This window comes from Symphalangus syndactylus, chromosome 22 (genome assembly GCF_028878055.3).
Source record: "Symphalangus syndactylus isolate Jambi chromosome 22, NHGRI_mSymSyn1-v2.1_pri, whole genome shotgun sequence".
Classification (NCBI taxonomy): Eukaryota; Metazoa; Chordata; class Mammalia; order Primates; family Hylobatidae; genus Symphalangus; species Symphalangus syndactylus.
In genome coordinates, this window is record NC_072444.2 from 29,159,726 (window position 1) to 29,179,580 (window position 19,855).

General features: G+C 47.4%; 1 protein-coding gene across 14 annotated transcripts in view; it reads right to left on the minus strand.

Annotated features, from left to right (window-relative positions):
• The window catches only part of CAMTA1 (calmodulin binding transcription activator 1), a 990,108-nt gene that overhangs the window by 52,526 nt on the left and 917,727 nt on the right, over positions 1-19,855 (minus strand). The window contains exon 1 of one of the 14 annotated variants that reach the window (XM_063631882.1): positions 14,628-14,945. The exons of the other annotated variants lie outside the window; for them this stretch is intronic. The gene's annotated coding sequence lies outside the window, so the exon portion shown is untranslated. Of the gene's footprint in view, positions 1-14,627; positions 14,946-19,855 lie in introns of those variants that run through there. 14 annotated transcript variants of the gene reach the window in all.

The following is a 19,855-nucleotide window of genomic DNA, read 5'->3' on the forward strand; positions in this document are numbered from 1 at the left end:
CAGAGCGAGACCCTGTCTCAAAAAAAAAAAAAAAAAGTGCTGTAATAAGACTTGGAGATGAACAATAAATAATCTAACCTGGACACGAAGGCGTGATTTAAATGGGTTACATAAAGGAAAATAGAAAATGAAAATCCTAACACTTGAGAAGGGAAACTGCAAAGACAGAAACGACAAAGTGTGCAGGAATTGTCAGGAGGTATAGATACAATAATTAAGCACTAGCGGATTGTTCAGTGGCGCCCAGCATGATCAAAACACCACTTGAAATCCTTGGGGAAGAACTATGGAGAATCCGGCCAGAACAGACTCATTCCACAAATGTTTATGGAATGCCCACTGTGTTTACGGAATGCCCACTGCTAGCAAAGACTGTGCCAAGGCTCTAGGGAACTAAGGGTGAACAAGACAACTCAAGTTGTTAGCCACCGGGACTGCAAAAACCCAACACGATATGAGTCTTTGTCTCCAGCAACTCAATCTCATATACATGAACGTAAAGAGAAATTGTGTTGGCTCAGGCCAATGACTACGTTCATCCCAGTCACTGCTGCATTCCTGAGGCCTAGCAGAAATTCCTGGTGCACAGTAGGCCCTCTGTAAATATTTATTGACTAAATGATTTAATTTCAACTATTGGAAATATACAATGTGAACTTCAAGAAGGACAAGGTACAGAATAATATGTAGAGCAAATATTTGTTTCCATGAGTCATTTCTTTTTTTTTTTTTTTTTTGAGACGGAGTCTTGCTCTATCACCCAGGCTGGAGTGCAGTGGCGCGATCTCGGCTCACTGCAAGCTCCGCCTCCCGGGTTCACGCCATTCTCCTGCCTCAGCCTCTCTGAGTAGCTGGGACTACAGGCGCCCGCCACCACGCCCGGCTAATTTTTTTGTATTTTTAGTAGAGACGGGGTTTCACCGTGGTCTCGATCTCCTGACCTCGTGATCTGCCCGCCTCGGCCTCCCAAAGTGCTAGGATTACAAGCGTGAGCCACCGCGCCCGGCCTCCATGAGTCATTTCTATGATGGGCTTTTTTTCAGCCAAGTTATTAAAAGCAGCTCCTCCATGGCCACCTTTTAGCTAATACGAATAATATCAGTTTTTATTTTTTTATTTTTCTTTTTTAGACAGGGTCTCACTTTGTTGCTCAGGCTGGAGTGCAGTGGTGCAAACATGGCTCACCACAGCCTCTACCTCCTGCCTTAGCCTCCTAAGTAGCTGGGACCACAGGCATGCACCACCAAGCCTGGCTAATTTTTTTTATTTTTGGTAGAGGTAGGTTTTCACTATGTTGCCCAGGCTAATCTCGAACTCCTGGGCTCAAGTGATCCTCTTGCCTCAGCCTCCCAAAGTGCTGAGATTACAGGTGTGAGCCTGGCCTCAAATTTTTTTTACATGGACATAAATTGTACATATTTATTGCATACAACCTGATGTTTTGAAGTATATGAACGTTGTGGAAAGATTAAATCTAGCTAATTAACAAATGTACTACATAGTAATGCACTATGTACAAATGTACTTCGGAGTACATTCGTTCATTAAATAATGACACAGCTATCGTTTTTGTGGTGAGGGCATTTAACGTCTACCCTCTTAGCAATGTTCAGGAATATATCATGATGAACTCGAGTCACCAGGCTGTACAATAATCTCTTGGACTGATTCCTCCTGTCTATCTGTAAATACACATTCTCTGACAAACATCTCCCCAATGTCCCCATTCCCAGCCTCTGGTAATGACCATTCTATTGTCCACTGCCATGAGATCATGTGGCATTTGTCTTTCTGTGCCTGGCTTACTTCACTTCACAGAATGCTGTCCATATTCAGCTCTGATGTTGGCAATGGCAGGATTTCATTCTGTTTTATGGCTGAATAGTACTCCACTGTAGACACAGACCACATTTTCCTTACACATTCATCCACAGATGGACACTCAGGGTGCTACTGTATCCTGGCTATTATGAACAGTGTTGCAATAAACATGGGAGTGCAGATCTCTCTCTGACATCCTAATTTCATTTCCTTTGGCTACAGACCCAGTGGTGGGATTGCTGGATCCTCATTAGTTGTGCCAAGCTCATCTGCATACATTATTTCGGACTGCTGTTGGCAAGCCTTGGCTCTCAGAACTAACTGTAGGGGGACCATCTGCACAGACGGTCCTAACTGTCTTGCTAACTTGTGAGAGTTAAAGCCCAAGACGTTCCAAAAATATGTATTTTTCTAAATACTGGATTCTACATAAAAGACTTCTGTTCCAGAACTCACAAGTCGTTTAATTATAATGTTTTTCATAGTGCTATAAAATCTGGAAAACATATAGGTAAATAAGTCCTTCCCAACTTAGTAGAATGAAATGTACATATCTTAAAATAAATAGCTGTATTCTGGATAAAATATCTGTCCAATATTTTATCTTTATTATTAGGGGCTAATAAAATAGGTCCTAATGGATAAAATGATTTAAAAATATTAGCAGGGCACAGTGCCTCATGCCTGTAATCCCAGCACTTTGAGGCTGGGGCAGGAGGATCACTTGAACTCAGGAGTTGGAGACCAGCCTGGGCCACATAGTAAGACCCTATCTCAACAAAACATAAAAAAATTAGCTCGGCATGGTGGCACGGGCCTGTAGTCCCAGCTACTCTGGAGGCCGAGATGGGGGGATCACGTGAGCCCAGAAGGTGGAGGCCACAGTGAGCTTCAATCATGACACTGCACTCCAGCCCGGGCAACAGAGTGAGACCGTGTTTCAAAAACAAAATAAAACAAAGCAAAACAATTTTATAATTCATCATAGACACTTCTGATAAATAGATATTTTTAAAAAGTCGATATACCACATAAATATTTTATTCAGAAATAAACTATTTCCTCAAGGGAAGCACAGGGTTTTAGAAAATTTTTAGTCATTAAGCTTCTTTTGAGTAGTGTCACGATGCCTGTGAGGATTCTGTCATGCCTCAGCTCCATATGCCACATCAGAATACATCAAGGACTGCTCTCCCATGCCGGCACGGCACTCAGTTCCTCTCAGTATCCCTTGGCACCCTACCCCTAGACCAGTCATCCTCTGATTTTTGCAAATTTCAAATCAGTGAGGCCTGAACAAATGTATGAATTACTGAGGCCAGTATTAAAGCATCCCTTGGATTACATAGAAAAGCAAAAACACTTAAGGGTGCTTTCTGTGAAAGGGGGATATGGCTGGCACAGTGGCTACACCTGTAATCCCAGCACTTTGGGAGGCTGAGGTGGGAGGATCACTTGAGCCCAGAAGTTCAAGGCTGCAGTGAGCCATGATTGTGCCACTGCATTCCAGTCTGGCCCAGAGACAGAGACCGTGCCTCAAGAAAAAAAAAAAAAAAAAAAAAAAGTGTGTGGCTATGGGATGCAGCTTGACTTCATCCAGTTTCAGGGGCTATGCAATCTGCAGATCCTTATAGAACCCCCCCAAGTGGTTGAGGGAGCGGTTAAATAATGGAACAAAACGTTAATAGCCAACTCCGGTGGCACTGTGCACTGTTTCTGAGAATCCTCTCTCTCGAATCCCTAATACCTCCAGATGCTTCTTAGTCTGTTCTCTGCTCTTCCCCGCTTTTCCTGATTTTCCTTCCCTGTCCCAGCCCATTCCCCCAAGCCTCTTTATTTCCCTTCCTGCTCTCACTTAACTGGTAACAATCCTGTGTGAGGTGGCTAACAAAAATACTTGCGATTAATAGCAGATTAGGCAAAATCAGGACTCATGATGTTACAGACAAGGATAAAAGAAAGCTCCAGTAAAACTGTTTCACAGAAAACACAGACTAAACCCTCCAAAATGGTGAAATGTTGAGTCCCAAATTGGGATGAACGTAGCAAACAAAGGAAAAAGGGGGCAGTGAGTTTCAAGATCACACTACATCAGTCGCTTTGGATAGCATGACTTTCCTTGGTACTAGGATCTGAAATAAATTTCTCCCATAGGTCCTAAGAAGAAGGATGCTGTGGGCCAAACGTGGTGGCTCACACCTGTAATCCCAGCACTTTGGGAGGCTGAGGCGGGCAGATCACCTGAGGTCAGGAGTTTAAGACCAGCCTGACCCACATGGTGAAACTCCGTCTCTGCTAAAAATACAAAAATTAGCCAGGTGTGGTGACACGCACCTGGAGTCCCAGCTACTTGGGAGGCTGAGGCAAGAGAATCACCTGAACCCAGGAGGCAGAGGCTTGCAGTGAGCTGAGATCGTGCCCAATGCCAGAGCCTGGGCGACAAGGCAAGACTCTGTCTCCAAAAAAAAAAAAAGATGCTGTGATTTAATAGATTTCAACATCCTTGCGACAAAGGCACTACTAGGTTTCAAGTGACTGTTTATTACTGTTTGGTATTAAAGAACACCAAAGCACCATTTCATCAAAGCAGTTCAGCAAAGGTCCAATGTGGTCCAACTTCACAGCTCTCTGATGCTCTGATGAATTGGCTTAAAGGTAGACCATTCAGAGGAATACATGCTGATTTCTAAATCTGAACGTAGATGAGTTGGATGTTTTAAATTTCTTGAAGGAAAAGCTTTCCATAGTTCATTGGTTTTAAGTTGCTATTATATTACTAAATCACTCTCAACATTCTCTTCTGCAGGTCAGTGGGCCTTCACTTTTCAAGAAGTCCCTTTATGGCAATGAAATAACATGTTATTTTCTTCTGTTTTCAGAAATGAATGTATCTGGAGTTTGGCTAAAAGTCAGTGTCTTGCATAGACAGTATCTTTCCACAATTCATGGTGGAAAGAGAGTAGCTGCCCATTTTAAAATCTGTTCAACCATAAACAAAATAATCAAGTGACTGCTCAGCCCCTGTTCACAACTTGGCCTCTTCAGTGTGGACCCCTGAGTGGCTGCGGTGCCCACCGAGCAATATCCCCTATGCTGATATGAAATATAAGAGAAATTTAAGAGAAACTGAACTTCCCTTGTTAGAAAAGAGCCCTTAACAACAATTCTTACCCTTTTTGTTCAGGGGCTCTTTGACAATCATAAAGGCTGTGAGTCCTCTCCTACAAACATACGTACATATAAGATCTTGCATTCAATTTCAGAGGGCTCACAGAGCCATGCCACAACCTCAGAACTATTTTGTGAGGATGGTCTATCTACTGAGGCATTTCCCAGGTCGCATTCTGTAGAACATGGCCCATGAGCTATTGATTGGCAAACACAGAATGTTGTATCAAAGATGTTTTGGAAGTACTAGATTAAACACAAATAAATACATTTACACCTCATTAAGGGAAGACTTTTCTGAATCCTAATATGCTAATACACGCTACAAATTGATAATCGCCAATAGTAGGTGTGTTTCTTAAACTTATGTGAACCTTTTTGTGGGGTGGGGGGTGGGGGCAGTTCTTATAGACATTTCCTGAAACTAATGTTTCCATGGAAGAATTTGGGAAGGAAACTAGCCCTAAGGATACCTTTTTGATATAGACAGTCTCCAAGTTAGGAAAGTCCTGGTCCCTACTCTTCCTCTTCCTCTTTCTCTCATCAGGCTCAGGTGCTGCTCCAGCCTAGCGCAGACTCCAATAAAACTACGTGGATGAGTGGTGCATGCCAACCAGAGATCAGTGTGGGAAATGGTTTGACCTAATGTCTCCCCACTACCATTGCCTCTCTCCCATCTCAGGAGACTCCCTTGCTCACTGTGTGTGGTCAGTCAATTCCACTTCAGACAACCTTTGACAGACAGAATCACTTCTTTAATCCACCCTCTCCTGATATGGTTTGGCTGTGTTTCCACCCAAATCTCATCTTGAATGGTAGCTCCCATAATCACCATGTGTCGTGGGCAGGACCCAGTCGGAGGTAACTGAATCATGAGGGTGGATTTTTCCCGTGCTGTTCTCGTGAATAAGACTCATGAGATCTGATGGTTTTATAAAGGGCAATTCCCCTGCACATGTCCTCTCACCTGCTGCCATGTAAGACGTGCCTTTGCTCCTCCTTCGCTTTCTGCCATGATTGTGAGGCTACCCCAGCCGTGTGGAACTGAGTCCATTAAACCTCTTTTTCTCTATAAATTACCCAGTCTTGAGTATTTCCTCATAGCAGCATGAAAATGGACTAATACATTTCCCTATCCTTGTTTTAATTATCCGAGGCACCTCAGAAAGATTTCTCTCTCTCTTTGTTCCATTTGGGAATAAAAGTAAGATTGAGCTGGATGTGGTGGCTCAGGCCTGTAATCCTAGCACTTGGGGAGGCGAGGCAGGTGGACTGCTTGAGCTCAGGAGTTCAAGACCAGCCTGGGCAACATATGAAACCCTGTCTCTACAAAAAATCCAAAAACTAGCCAGGCACAGTGATGCACACCTGTGGTCCCTGTTACTTGGGAGGCTGAGGTGGGAGGATCACTTGAGCCTGGGCAGCGGGAGTTGCAGGGAGCTGAGATCGCACAACTACACTTTGGCCTGGGCATCAGAGTCAGACTCTCAAAAAAAAAAAAAAAGTAATTATAATGAATAATGTTGGAGTTAGGTTATCAATAAATTTATATTACTTATTCTATCTAACTTTATTCTAAAACACTAGAGAACTAGACTGTATTTTCAGAGAACCATTTTGAGTTCTACTCTGTGAGTTAAGAATCTTCACCAAAACTGTTTCCATTTGCCAAAGTTATTTTATATATTTCCTTATTTAAGCAGCATCACTTAATATATAAATGTGAGGTTCACTCTTTCACTTGTTGTGCAACACATACTTGTATGTCATACATTGATAGGTTGTATAGATTATGTAGTTCCATGTTTTATAATATGCGTATATATGCATGCACACACATTATTTTAATTATTTCTCTCCTGCAAATGCAGAGTATCTATAGTGGGTCCCAAAAGGTTTTTGTTCTTAGGCTAGCCTGGGAACGTACCTGCCATTTATTGCACTGTTTTACTGGGAAATATTACTCAACTGACTTAAAGCTTTCAGAATCATCAGTTTGAGGCTAAGTACTTCCTATTTTTTTTTTAATTTTGAGATGGAATCTCGCGCTCTCACCCAGGCTGGAGTGCAGTGGCGCGATCTCGGCTCGCTGCTAGCTCCGCCTCCCGGGTTCACGCCATTCTCCTGCCTCAGCCTCTCCGAGTAGCTGGGACTACAGGCACCCGCCACCACGCCTGGCTAATTTTTTGTATTTTTAGTAGAGACGGGGTTTCACCGTGGTCTCGATCTCCTGACTTCGTGATCCACCCGCCTCGGCCTCCCAAAGTGCTGGGATTACAAGCGTGAGCCACTGCGCCCAGCCTATTTTTTACATTATTAGATAAAACATCTTACACACACATGTGCGCCAGGGGCATTGGTTCTGGCTAGAGTGACATCGTTTCTTTCACTAGAAAAGAGGATATTTAAATAAATTATTTGGTGATTAATCCAAACCACAGTGTATAATACTAAGGAACTGAACTATACTTTCTAGAAATGGTCCTAGAAATTGTTAGTTGATATCCATTTAAAGATTCACTAAAAGGTGATGGGTTCTGGTTCCTCTTTCTCATTTAAAATGGGACCATGAGAATAAAAGCAACGAAGAAAACCCTAGAGTGAGTTTCTGTGGCTTCAGGATGGTGTTCTCTTTAGGACTATGATAATCAAGTGTGAAGACCAAAACCTATTGATTCCTTCACAGTTGGCCCCCCTAGCATCCCTTCCTTCATCCCTGATCAGGGCACCTTGCTTCTTCCTTGGGGAGTGCAATGGACTGAATGTTACGTCTTCCTAAAATTCCTATGTTGAAATCTCAACTCCCAAAGTGATAGTATTAGGAAGTGGGGCCTCTGGAAGGTGATTAGGTCTTGAGAGTACAGCCCTCATGAATGGGATTATATATGGGTGCCCTTATAAAAGGGATCCCAGAGAGCAACTTGCCCTCTTTCCACCTTGTAAGGATATAGCAAGAAGTTGGCAGTCTACAACTCAGAAGTGACCCTCACCATGCTGGCACTGATCTTGGACTTTCAGCCTCCAGAACTACGAGAAATAAATTTCTGTTTACAGGACACCTGTCCATGGTACTTTGTTAGAGCAGCCTGAACTAAGGAACTGCACCCGGTTTAGGTGGCGCAGAGCCCAATTCTTGGCTCCAGGGGTGTGTGAGCCAGGCCTTATGACAGGACCATGTCCCCTTATTCAAGAGATTGGACACGTGACTCAAGGTGGGCCAATAAGAGATGAAACATTTCCTGTAACTACAGGGAAAGAGGAGCTGTCTTCCTGGAGACATCTGGTAATTTGGCAGACGATAAGTCTGTAGCTCAGAGTGGGCCATCTTGCTGCCATATTGGGGACCCTTCCCTGCTTGAGAATAAAATTAACTAGAGGAGGAGAGTGGGGTGGGGGCAGTGGGGGAGGCCTAATGACATCATTACGCATCTAGAGCCAGTTCTATCTGAAGATAACACTAATTCTGGACTTCATAAGAGTCAATAAATTCCTTTTTTTTTTTTTTGAGACAGGGTCTCGCTCTGTCACCCAGGCTGGAGTGCAATGGTGTGATCGCGGCTCACCGCAGCCTCAAACTCCTAGGCTCAAGCAATCCTCCTGCTTCAGCGTCCCGAGTAGCTGGGACTACAGGCGTGTGCCACTGTGTCCAGCTATTTGTTTTAAATTTTTTTTAAAGATGAGGTCTTGCTATGTTGCCTAGGCTAGTCTCAGACTCCTGGCCTCAAGAGATCCTCCTGCCTTGACCTCCCAAAGTGCTGGGATTGCAGGTGTGAGCCACCACACTTGGCCAAGTTCCCTTTTTTATGTAAGCCAGTCTGAGGTGGAGTTCTGTCACTTGCAGCTGGAAGAGGAGTCTAAAGTCAATCTATTGGCCAGGTGTGGTGGCTCACACCTGTTATCCCAGCACTTTGGGAAGCTGAAGCAGATGGCTAACTTGAGGCCAGGAGTTCCAGACCAGCTTGGCCAACAGGGCGAAACCCCATCTATACCAAAAAATACAAAAATTAGCTGGGTGTGGTGGTGCATGCCTGTAATCCCAGCTACTCGGGAGGCTGAGGCACCAGTATAGCTTGAACCTGGAAGGCAGAGGTTGCAGTGAGCCAAGATGGCGCCATTGCACTCCAGTCTGGGTGACACAGTGAGACACTGTCTGAAAAAAAAAAAAAAAAAAAAAAAAGTAAATAAAAAGTCAATCTATTAACTGAAATGTAGATCCTTTGCTAAATAATTAGAAAAGTTCTGCTTCCACTTACAAATAAAAAATTGTTATTCAATATCATTAAATATACCTTATTATACAAATGTTATTAGAATTTATCTACAAAACGTGATAAATGACAGTAGCAATAAACTGTCTTGCTTATTCAAAACACTGATTCAATGTTGACTGCCCAAACATTCAGTAAAACAAGGAAAGGTATACTGAGCTCTGACCTGGCTGGAGACTATCTGTTGAATTCATACATATGGAGGTATCTTAACTCTTTCAGGCCTTAGGTGACTGCTAAATGCGGCGTCATAACAGACACATACCACAGAAAAGAATCACAGCAGAACAGCTGAATTGAGAGAATCAGGAAATATCCAGTCTAGTGGCTTTCAACTTTTTTAAACTGTGGTCCACAGAAAGAAATAGAAGCCAGCACACACACTCCCATATGGAAACAAAAAAGCTTCCCAAATCAATACTTACCCTTACTATGTGCAATGCACTCTGATTTTAAAATCTGATGATGGTGACCATGCTTTTCTGAACCACTAATGGGTTTGGAAAACAGGTAAGAGGGCCGGAGATACAAGGTAATTTACGTAAGGTTTCTCATTGAGTGAATGGTAGAGCTGAAACACCCAGTGCCCATCCTGCTGTATTATATGAAAGAAACCAGCTGTTACCTACACACATCCCTAGACAGCGGGCTTCTGGCCAATCTTCTAAGTCTGGGAAAATGATTCAGGTGTCAGGCCTATTTTACACTGGTACAGTGTCCAGGATTTTTAGGGCCACCTCAAGACCACTTAAGTGAGAACTCACATCCACCAGCTGGCTTTAGACTCACATCCACATAGATTGATTTTCGACTCCTCTCACTCCTCCTTGAACTGACCTGCATGGGAGGTCATTTGGAGTTTGTGCCTAAATGACCAACAAGCAAGACTGAACCAAAGGCACGGAGTAGGATCGTTTGTCTTGGGCTTGAAGAAACACATTTCATTACAGTCTCTTCACCCTACCCAATGAGTAGCATCATGCTGGATAATTTCTTTGCCAACTAACAGTATTCATGAAACTTCAACTCCCAGATGGCATTATGATAGGCATAGTAGAAGATACAGCTTAGGTGCCGCCCCTCCACACCCCACAAACAGCTGTTAATCTAATCTGGGAGGTGAGAAAAAAAGCTTCATTAATAAGACTTGAGTGAGGCTCAGAGGAAAAAAGAGAGAGAATTTAACATGGAGTATGGGTGAAGGTACGTACATCAGCACACCAGCCTGGCTGCGTGTGACAGAGGGCTCATGCCGTGTGGCTGGGGATGGGGCAAGGCCAGCTGGAGAGTGAAACATGATGTATGGGGTGGTGAAAGTCAGGTGAAACAAGAAAGGTGAAAAAAATGGAGAGACTGATTAATTTTAGTAGTTGATAAATATTAGTTTAATATAATGGAGAAATTTATTTACATGGCTTATCATCACTTTCCACATTACAAAAACATTATGTAGCTTTATGATCAGCACTTTAACTCCCAGAAACATTTATCCTCATAAACTCCTTATACTTTACTTTCCTCAAAGTAACATTTAATTATTAGTTTTAATTTGCAAAGCAACTGATGTATATAGTAGGTGCTTCAAAGATGAGTTGACCAGTCTCTCCACATGATGTCTAAAACTATGCTCTATTTTCAATGTTTACAAGACAATATAAAATCAAGCAAATTACAGGGATCACAATACTTTATAAACTAAAATTCCAGTTAGTCTATCAAAGGAACTTTACTGAAATGAAGCATTATACAAGATCATACTGGCATTCTCCCCCTTCACTGTCTTTTTCTCTTTTTTTTGAATCAGGGTCTTGCTGTTGTCCAGGCTGCATAGCAGTGGCATGATCACGGCTCACTGCAGCCTTGAACTCCTGGGCTCAAGCGATCCTTCTGCCTTGGCCTCCCAAAGTGCAGAGATTAGAGGTGAAAGCCACCACACCTGGCTATTTTTTGTTTTGTTTTGTTGAGATGGGGTCTCACTCTGTTGCCCAGGATGGAGTGCAATGGCACAATCACAGCTCACTGCAACCTCCACCTACTGGGCTCAGGCGATCCTCCAACCTCAGCCTCCTGAGTAGCTGGGGCTGTAGGCATGCACCGCCACACCTGGCTAATTTTTGTATTTTTTGTAGAGATGGGGTTTCTCCATGTTGCCCAGGCTGGTCTTGAACTCCTAGGCTCAAGCGATCCACCTTCCTCAGCCTCCCAAAGTGCTAGAATTACAAGTGTCAGCCACCACACCTGGCCCTATTTTTAAAGTTACGATTCACAAGGTATCATACCACGGTTTTAATGAGTCACTTGCTGTACTGCTTGTTGGGTGAAGAGTAACTATCTCCTGATGGCGACGGCATCTCCTTGTCTGCCTGTCATGTTAAGCCAAATGTAGTCACATAAGACAACAGCAAAGAAAAGATGGTCATTTGACTTCAGGGCAACTCATTCAAGAAGAGGATAAGGTCTCCATGACTGTGAACGCCAACATCCCCATGACATGATGTGACACTACCCATTGGTGTCACCCAGCAGGCTAATAAGCACTTCTGAAATGTTAAATGTGAGTAATATTAACATGTGGTTTTTAATGTAATTCAATACATCACATGTGGACTTCTCCCACCATCACGACTGTAATCTCAGCACTTTGGGAGGCAAAGGTGGGTGGATCACTTGAGCTCAGGAGTTTGAGCCCAGCCTGGGCAACATGGAGAAACCTCGTCTCTACAAAAAATACAACAAATTAGCAGGGCATGGTGGTGTGTGCCTGTAGTCCCAGCTACCCAGGAGACTGAGGTGGGAGGATCACCTGAGCCTGGGAGGTGGAGGCTGCACTGAACCATGGTTATGCCACTGCACTCCAGCCTGGGCGACAGAGTGAAATCTGTTTCAAAAAGAGCCTCACACCTTTCACTCGGGAAACTTCCATGTCAACCAATTCTTTAACTTTGCTATCTTTCTCATATTAAGTAAACAATTCTCAGTTCCACTTGTTATTCACGTACTGGATTCTAGAACAGCCCCACATGAATATACTGCAGCAGTGACAGCTCTTAGTAAAGGCCCAGTTCAGTCCTAAACAGAAGACTAAAGAAAAGCCTGGGCCGGGCACGGTGGCTCATGCCTGTAATCCCACCACTTTGGGAGGCTGAGGCAGGCAGATCACAAGGTCAGGAGTTCAAGACCAACCTGGCCAACATAGTGAAACCCCACCTCTACCAAAATACAAAAATGAGCTGGGCATGGTGGCGCGCACCTGTAGTCCCAGCTACTCGGGAGACTGAGGCAGGAGAATCACTTGAACCCGGGAGGTGCAGGTTGTGGTGAGCCGGGATCATGGCACTGCACTCCAGCCTGGGCAACAGAGCGAGACTCCATCTCAAAAAAAAAAGAATAGCCTGAAATAATGCATCTGCCAAGGTATCACCAAAGTCAAATCCTTAAATAATACAAACAAGACTGTTATTAACGAGTACATGAAATACTGTATTTCCATTTGAGTTGTTCAGATTATAATTAATCAGGACGACCTCATCAAGGTCTCTCAGGAATACACAGCAGTTCTCTGCTTCTTTTCACTACTAGGTTAAATTTATTTAGGAAATGCATACGCTGTAAGTAAACGCTATTTTCTAGAACATTAAACATTATTACTCTCTAAATCTAATACAAAGGAAAAGAGAAACATAAATTTATTTGCTAGTATCTAATTCTGGTCTTGGAATAATAACTTTTTTTTCTAAACACACAGCAGGAAAAGTGCTTCTGCATAATGCATTTCTCTTGATCCGGTTCCCAGCAATAGTTTCTCGATAAGACACAGATTCTGTAGGGAAACGGAACACTTCAGTTCCTCAAGGTAGTAAGAGAAAAAGACTCCTTGTATGTATAGCCAGACATTTTATCGATAAAACTTGGGAGCACAATTTTAAAAAGTCAGGGGTTGGCCTCACTGGTGGAAAAAATATAATGCATTCATTCAAGCAACCAAACACAGGAGGCACTTCTGTAGTTATCTGAGGGCACCTCTCACGTTTACTGAGTCGGCTTCCGGGATTAGATACTTCAGGCTGCCAACAGAAATCCTATCAAGTAAAAGTGGGCAAAACAGAAAATGGACTTTAAAATTGTCGTCCTTCCCTGGTGAGGCAGCTGATTAAGACGGTCTGCAAGAATATCATCATCTCAGAAATCCATTCTGATACCTGATTTGTAGAGAAATGCTTTTGATGTCTGCAGTAATCTACAGAGATCGAAAAAGTCTCAAACACCAGAACGCCATCAGCGCCACCTCTAAAGAGGCGCAATACCTAGAAACTCAATGACCAGAGCTCCGAAAATGCAAAAGGGCCACCGGAGCGTCTATCCTGGCCCATCTGCACGTGGAAAGTGCTCTCCGGTTGCCAGTCTGCAAGGAAGCAAAGCTCTCAGAAGTTCCTCCGAGCCTTCCATCCACTTTCAGGACTGCGCTGTGCACACGGGTGAACCGAGCGTCCCTCCGCTCCCCTGGGCTGTAGGCAGAGACAGTCCCCCGCTGCCCGATCCCGCACCCCGCTGAGGGGCACAGGGCTGTGCCCGCACCTCGCCCCACACCTGCCAGCCCAGGGACACCGGGAGCCCCGCGGGCCCCGCCGCGGGAAGGAGGCGGCGCTGGGTCCCAAAAGCCCGTGGCGAGGAGGAGCCGCGCGCCCCAACCCCAACACACTCGCCGCGGGCCGGGCCCCCGCGCGCCCCGACGCCGCCCCAGCCCCGCCCGCGCGCGCCCGACACGCTCGTCCCCGCCCTCGCCCCGGCACAGACACACGCGCGCGTCCTCGCACCGCTCCAGAAGCGCATCCGGCCCGCGCGCGCACCTAGACACGCGTGGCTCACACCCGCCGCACACACCCCTTGCACAAACACGCGCGCCCCTCACGCCCTCGGCCACTCCAGACACACGGCCCCGGGCCCCACGCAGGCTCGGGCGTCGACACACCCTCGCGGCATGGACACGCGTGTCTCCCACCCACTCCTCGGCCAAACGCACCCCCTCCCTTCAGGCCCTCACCCTTGCTCTTCACACTCACTTCCCACTCTCGCCCCAGAAACACGCCTCCCACACCGGGCCCGCCGCATCCCCACACTCCCCACTCGCGCCAGAAACGCGCGCACCCTCGCGGCCCCTCCTCGCCGCGCGTAAACACGTCCGACCCGCGCACGCCCTCCCGGCCTGGCCCCGCACACTCGCGCCAGAAACACGCGTGGCCGCGCACCACGCCCCCGGCCTGCGAGCACACGTGCCCCCCACGCCCCGGCCCCGCCCCGCGCGCGCCCCCGCCGGCCGCCGCCCTCGCCCGCACGCGCCCTCCGCCTAGCCCCGCGCCGCCGCGCACTCACCCGGACCTGCTGAGCTCGGGTCCCGCTCGTCAGGCTTGCGCCGAGCCGCCGCTCACTGGCTCCCGCGCCCCGCCCGGCCCCGCCCGGCCCGGCCCGGCCCGGCCCCGCGCCCGCTCAGCTCCACTCGCCGCAGCTGGAACGACTCGCGGGGCTCCGGGTACCGCGGTCTCCCCGCCACTGCCCGAGTGCGCCGCCCGGACCAATGGCGGGGCGCGGCGGTGAGCTCACCGGACCCGACCCCGCCCCCCAGGCCGCGTGGTCCAATCGGAGGACGCGACGTCACCCGGAGCTGGGCAGAGGCTGGTGCGGGGCGCGGAGCCGCTCGGCGCGGGGACTGCGCCGGAACTGCGCCCGAGCCGCGCTGGACGGCGGGGGCCCTGCCGGAGGGTGCGGGCGGAGCGCGGCCCGGGCGTCCCCCCGCGAGACCCGGGCCCCCGGTCCCTCGCGGCGCGGTCCCCGCCGCTCCGCCCGCCCAGCTCAGCGCGGCCCGCGAATGGGGCTGCCACGGTCCCCTCGAGGCTGGGACGGCTCGGAGCCCGACGGCTGCGCCCGCTGCCCGGGCCGACGGCCCCCGGAGCCCCACGCGGGCCGCCCGTTCCTCTTCCCGTGGGGCCGCCTCGCGCGCGCCCTGCCCGGCTCCCCGCGCCGTCGGGGCCGCCCGAAGCTCCGCGCCGAGGGCCCGCGTTCCCGGGCTCGGGCTCCCTGCGCGGCCCCGGCGCGCCCTGCGGCGGCGGCGTCTGCAATGCAGCCGGCAGGAGGAGCCGGCGCTGCGCAACGAGCGGGGGAGCGTGGGGGCCGGGCGGGAGGGAGGGGGCCGGGGCCCGAGGACCCGGGGAGGGCCAGGGCGGGGCGGAGGACGGTGGGCGGGGACGGTGGCGGCGGCTCCGCCTTTGCGGGGGGGTGCGGCGCTGGACCCCCTTAGCTGGAGTGCAGGCCTCCGCCCACCCTTTGGGGTCTAACCTCCGCGTTCCAAAGTTCCAGCTCCAGCCTTGCGTACTTGGGGACTTCTGCGTGAGGGTCTCTCGCCCCGGCCACAAATCCCGAGCCGCACCTCTTAATCGAGGCTCAGGCGTCCCGAGCGGATCCCGCTTTCTTTTTTCCCTGTGCTGTTTGCAGTCCCACGGCCTTGCACAGAGAAAGTGCCTGACCCCAAGACTTGTGATGAGACCGCCTATTTTGTTTTTGTTATATACTAATAGATATAGATATATAGATACAGTCAATTATCTGTAAAATCGGCCATGTCTCTGCCATCTGGGTAAAAAGGTATCTCGAAATTGGGGGCGGAGTCTCTTTTCTGACCCTACCCAAACGCACACAGAAACAACCCCAACATTTGCAGAGCCCTTAAGCCTGTACACCCAATGAGGAATCGCTGGTTAGAGGCCGCGTGAAGGACACCCTGACCAAGCTGGGTCCTGCCCATGCCGGTAGATCGTCCATGGCTTCCCTTGGGGGCTGCCACCCACTGTAAACCTGAGCAAGTTCATCTCCTGTTCCGAAGCCTGCCCTGGCAAAGCCCCAGTACGTATTCCAGTCCTGCTCTAGGTCAGTATTCCTACTGCACCTGTCTGCCCCTCGCCCGCCCCCGGGTCACCACGCAGGACCCCTTGCACGCCCCCACCCCCCAACTTTGCTATGCACCTCCTCCCCTTTATCTGCTAGGGAGACTCCTATGCATTCATCAAGGTCCAGTTCAAATCTGGCCACCCTCAGTGGCTTTTCCTGACGCCCTCAGCAGAACCAAACCTCCAGCTTTGTTATGTGTTGGTGTTGCAGTACACAGTGAGTTCTGTTTGTTTCCAGGGCGCCAATGAAAGGGTAGTCATCAGGGACACATGGGCTCGGGAAACCAACCCCCTGGGTTCAGAGTGGGCTTGTTGCTAACTGTGTGCCCCACTGTCTGTGCCTTCATATCTATGGTGCGGGAGTTAAAGGAATCAATAGGTGGAAGGTGCATGTACCAGTGCCTGGCACTGATGTACATTCAATCAAAGTTAGCTACCGTTGCCAGCTTTGCCAAAACGGGGTACTTGGGGGCGAGGAGGAGTGGCTGGAGGCTGGGGTGGGGGTGGCTTCTGGGTTTCTGGTGCTGTTTTAATCTCGACCTGGGCACTGGTTTTAGTTTGTGAAAAATCATTGAGTTGCATACTTAGAATATTGCACTTTTCCATTATGTCCATCATACATTAATAAAAAGTGTTTCTAGAAGTTAGTTGTTTTTCACTAAGAGCAAGACAGCCCTCATCTTGAGAACAAGAACAAAGCCTGACATCCCAGCAGCTTGCACAGTGCTGGTGGGGCACACTGTAAGTGCTCAGCTGATGGTTGTTGGAATTGCTCTGAATGGATTGTGAGCAAGAGACCAGCAGGGGTGGAGACTGACAAGAGAGACAGCGCCTGCCTCTGTACTCTAAAGTGCCAGGGAACTCGTGGTGATTTGGATCCAGTTCAGGCACCTGAAACCTGGTTAAAGAGAAGGAATCTTCAGTCTTTTCTCTCTCAAGTGGGGAAGTTCTTTTTCCTGTTTGTTTGTTTGTTTTGGCAGACACAGGGTTCAGCCCTGGCATCCCAGCTGTCTGAGGAGGGGCCTCAGGGGTACCCATGACCCCTCACCCTTCCTCCAGCAGCCCCACCTCTGCCGAGCAGGTGGGACAGGTGGGGTCATGGCTGCAGCAGCCCAGGAGGCACTGGCTGAGCCCTGCTGAGTGGGTTGGGGTCAGGAGCCTGGGGTGACGTTTCTGCATGGGGAATATCCTGGTACTGTTCCTCAGCTGGGCTCATTCTTCTGGAGTGCCTACCACTTTGAGTCCTCACTGCACCACAGGAGCAGGAGGCTTCCTTGGGTCCCTTTCTTGGAAAGTCAGGCAGAGCTAGGGCGGGATGAGCTGGGTGCTCCTGAGGCGAGCCCCGAGCGCTGCCAGCGCCCTAGAACTGAATCTCCACAGGTGGTTCCTTGTGGTATTCATGTTCTTTCTTCCAAGTTAGAAAATGAGAGAGTAAGGCATGCGCGTGATTCAAGCATATTGTTACACTGGGTTTTTATGGGGCTTTGAGCATACCTGGGTTGTTTTGTAAAATAGAGAAAAAGAATACTCAGTTATGAGTCCATTGGCAGTACCCAGGTTAAGTGCAATTTTTGTCCCTTAAAGCAGATACAGCCAGGCACAGTGGCTCACACTTGTAATCCCAGTACTTTTAGGAGGCCGAGGCAGGAGGATCACTGGAACCCAGGAGTTCGAGACCAGCCTGGGCAACATAGTGAGACCTCCTCTCTACAATTTTTTTTTTTTTAATTAGCTGGGTGTGGTGGTGTATGTCTGTAGTCCTAGCTATTTGGGAGGCTGAGGCGAGAGGATTGCTTGAACCCAGGAGGTTGAGACTGCAGCAAGCCATGATCACACCACTGCATTCCAGCCTGGGCAACAGAGCAAGACCCTGTCTCAAAAAGGGGGAGAAAAAAAGCAGATACAGGGAGTTGATATATCAGCCCTAACCCTGCTGAGGGTCTCAGGATGAACCCAGGGGGTGGATCCTGTTGCAGAGGAGGAAGAAGGGAATTTCAGTCTGTTGGATGCCTGCTATCTGCCTGCTGTTGTGCTAAGCACTCACATACACTGCTGCTAATTCTCCTGCAAGTAGGATATTCCATAGAGGGTAAGACAAAAGCTTCAAAAAGTCAGATAACTTGCTCAAAGCCACACAGCTGGAAAGCAGTGGATCTGGGTTTCACTTCAGAGCCTGTGTTCATTCTGCCCTATTCCAAGCACCTAAAAACTCTTACCATTAAGTAGATATCATTTGTTTAATAGAACAGTCTGGAAGTTTCTACAAAGGATTTTTTTTTTTTTTTTTTTTTTTTTTTTTTTGAGACAGGATCTCACTCTTGCCCAGGCTGGAGTGCAATGGTATGATCTTGCCTCGATGCAGCCTCAATCTCTACAAAGGAATTTTACTACAATGATTAAAGTTCAAGATGCACAACAGAAAGTCCACATCAACTGATTTCATTACACCTGTTACATTTCAATACACTCCAGGGAAATGGTAGTCATTAACATTATATGCCAAATATCTCTGGTTGCTATCCCTGGGGGTGCTTTGCACTGGCCTGAACCCTTTGAAGTTAGATGTGACCATGTGACTTTCTTGAGCCAATTAAACATGAGTAAATCTGATGTGTGTTATTACAGATAGAAGCCTTAAGAGCCAGTGACATGCCCACCACATTCTTTCCCCTGGCCCTGGCAATTGTGCAAGTTTGTTTATAGGAAGAGGTAGCCTCTGCCAGCCTGGGCCCCTGTGTGATCATGATGGGTAGGGCCCGCCCTAGCAATTGTAGTTGGACTTGTAGCATGAATGAGAAATCCAGTCCTGAGATTGAATTGATTGTTACTGCAGTATAATCTAACCTCTCCTGTCTAATAAGAAATCAGATGTTTCTGTATATATCAACTTCCAGTAAAAGAAAAAATCATAAGATTCTGCTCAAACTAAGTGACAATTTAAAAATAAGAGCAAGATGCATATTCAGTATATCTTTAAGGCTTGAAGAAATAGAAAATATTTTAAAAAGCCACAGGTAAAGCTGACAAGGCAATTCAATGGGGAAAGAATCGTCTTCAACAAATGGGGCTAGGACAATGGGCTATCCACATGAAAAAGAATGAAGTTGAATCCCTGCTTCTCACCATATATAAAATGTAACTCAAAGTGGATCAAAGACCTAAATATAAGAGGTAAAGCTACAAAACTCTTGGAAAAAAAAATACGGCAGTAAACCTTCATGACCTTGGATTTGGCAATAGTTTCTTAAATATATCAAAAGCACAAGCAACCGAAGGAAGAAATAAATAAATTGAACATTATCAAAATTGAAAACCTCTTTGCTTCAAAGGGCAACATCAAGAAGTAAAAAGACATTTCACTAAAAGGGAGAAAATATTTGCAAATCTCATATTTCATAAGGGACTTGTATCTCGAATATAAAGAGAACTCTTACAGCTCAAAAATAAAAAGCAAAGAACCCACTTTTTAAAATGGGCAAAGTATCTGAATAGACATTCCTCCAAAGAAGATCAATCATAAGGGCAATAATCAATAATGCTTAACATTTGATTTGAGGAAATCAAAGTCACTGAGGAAATGGAAATCCAAACCACAATGAGATACCACTTCACACCCAGTAAGTGACTATAATCCCAAAGAAGGACAATAACAAGCACTGG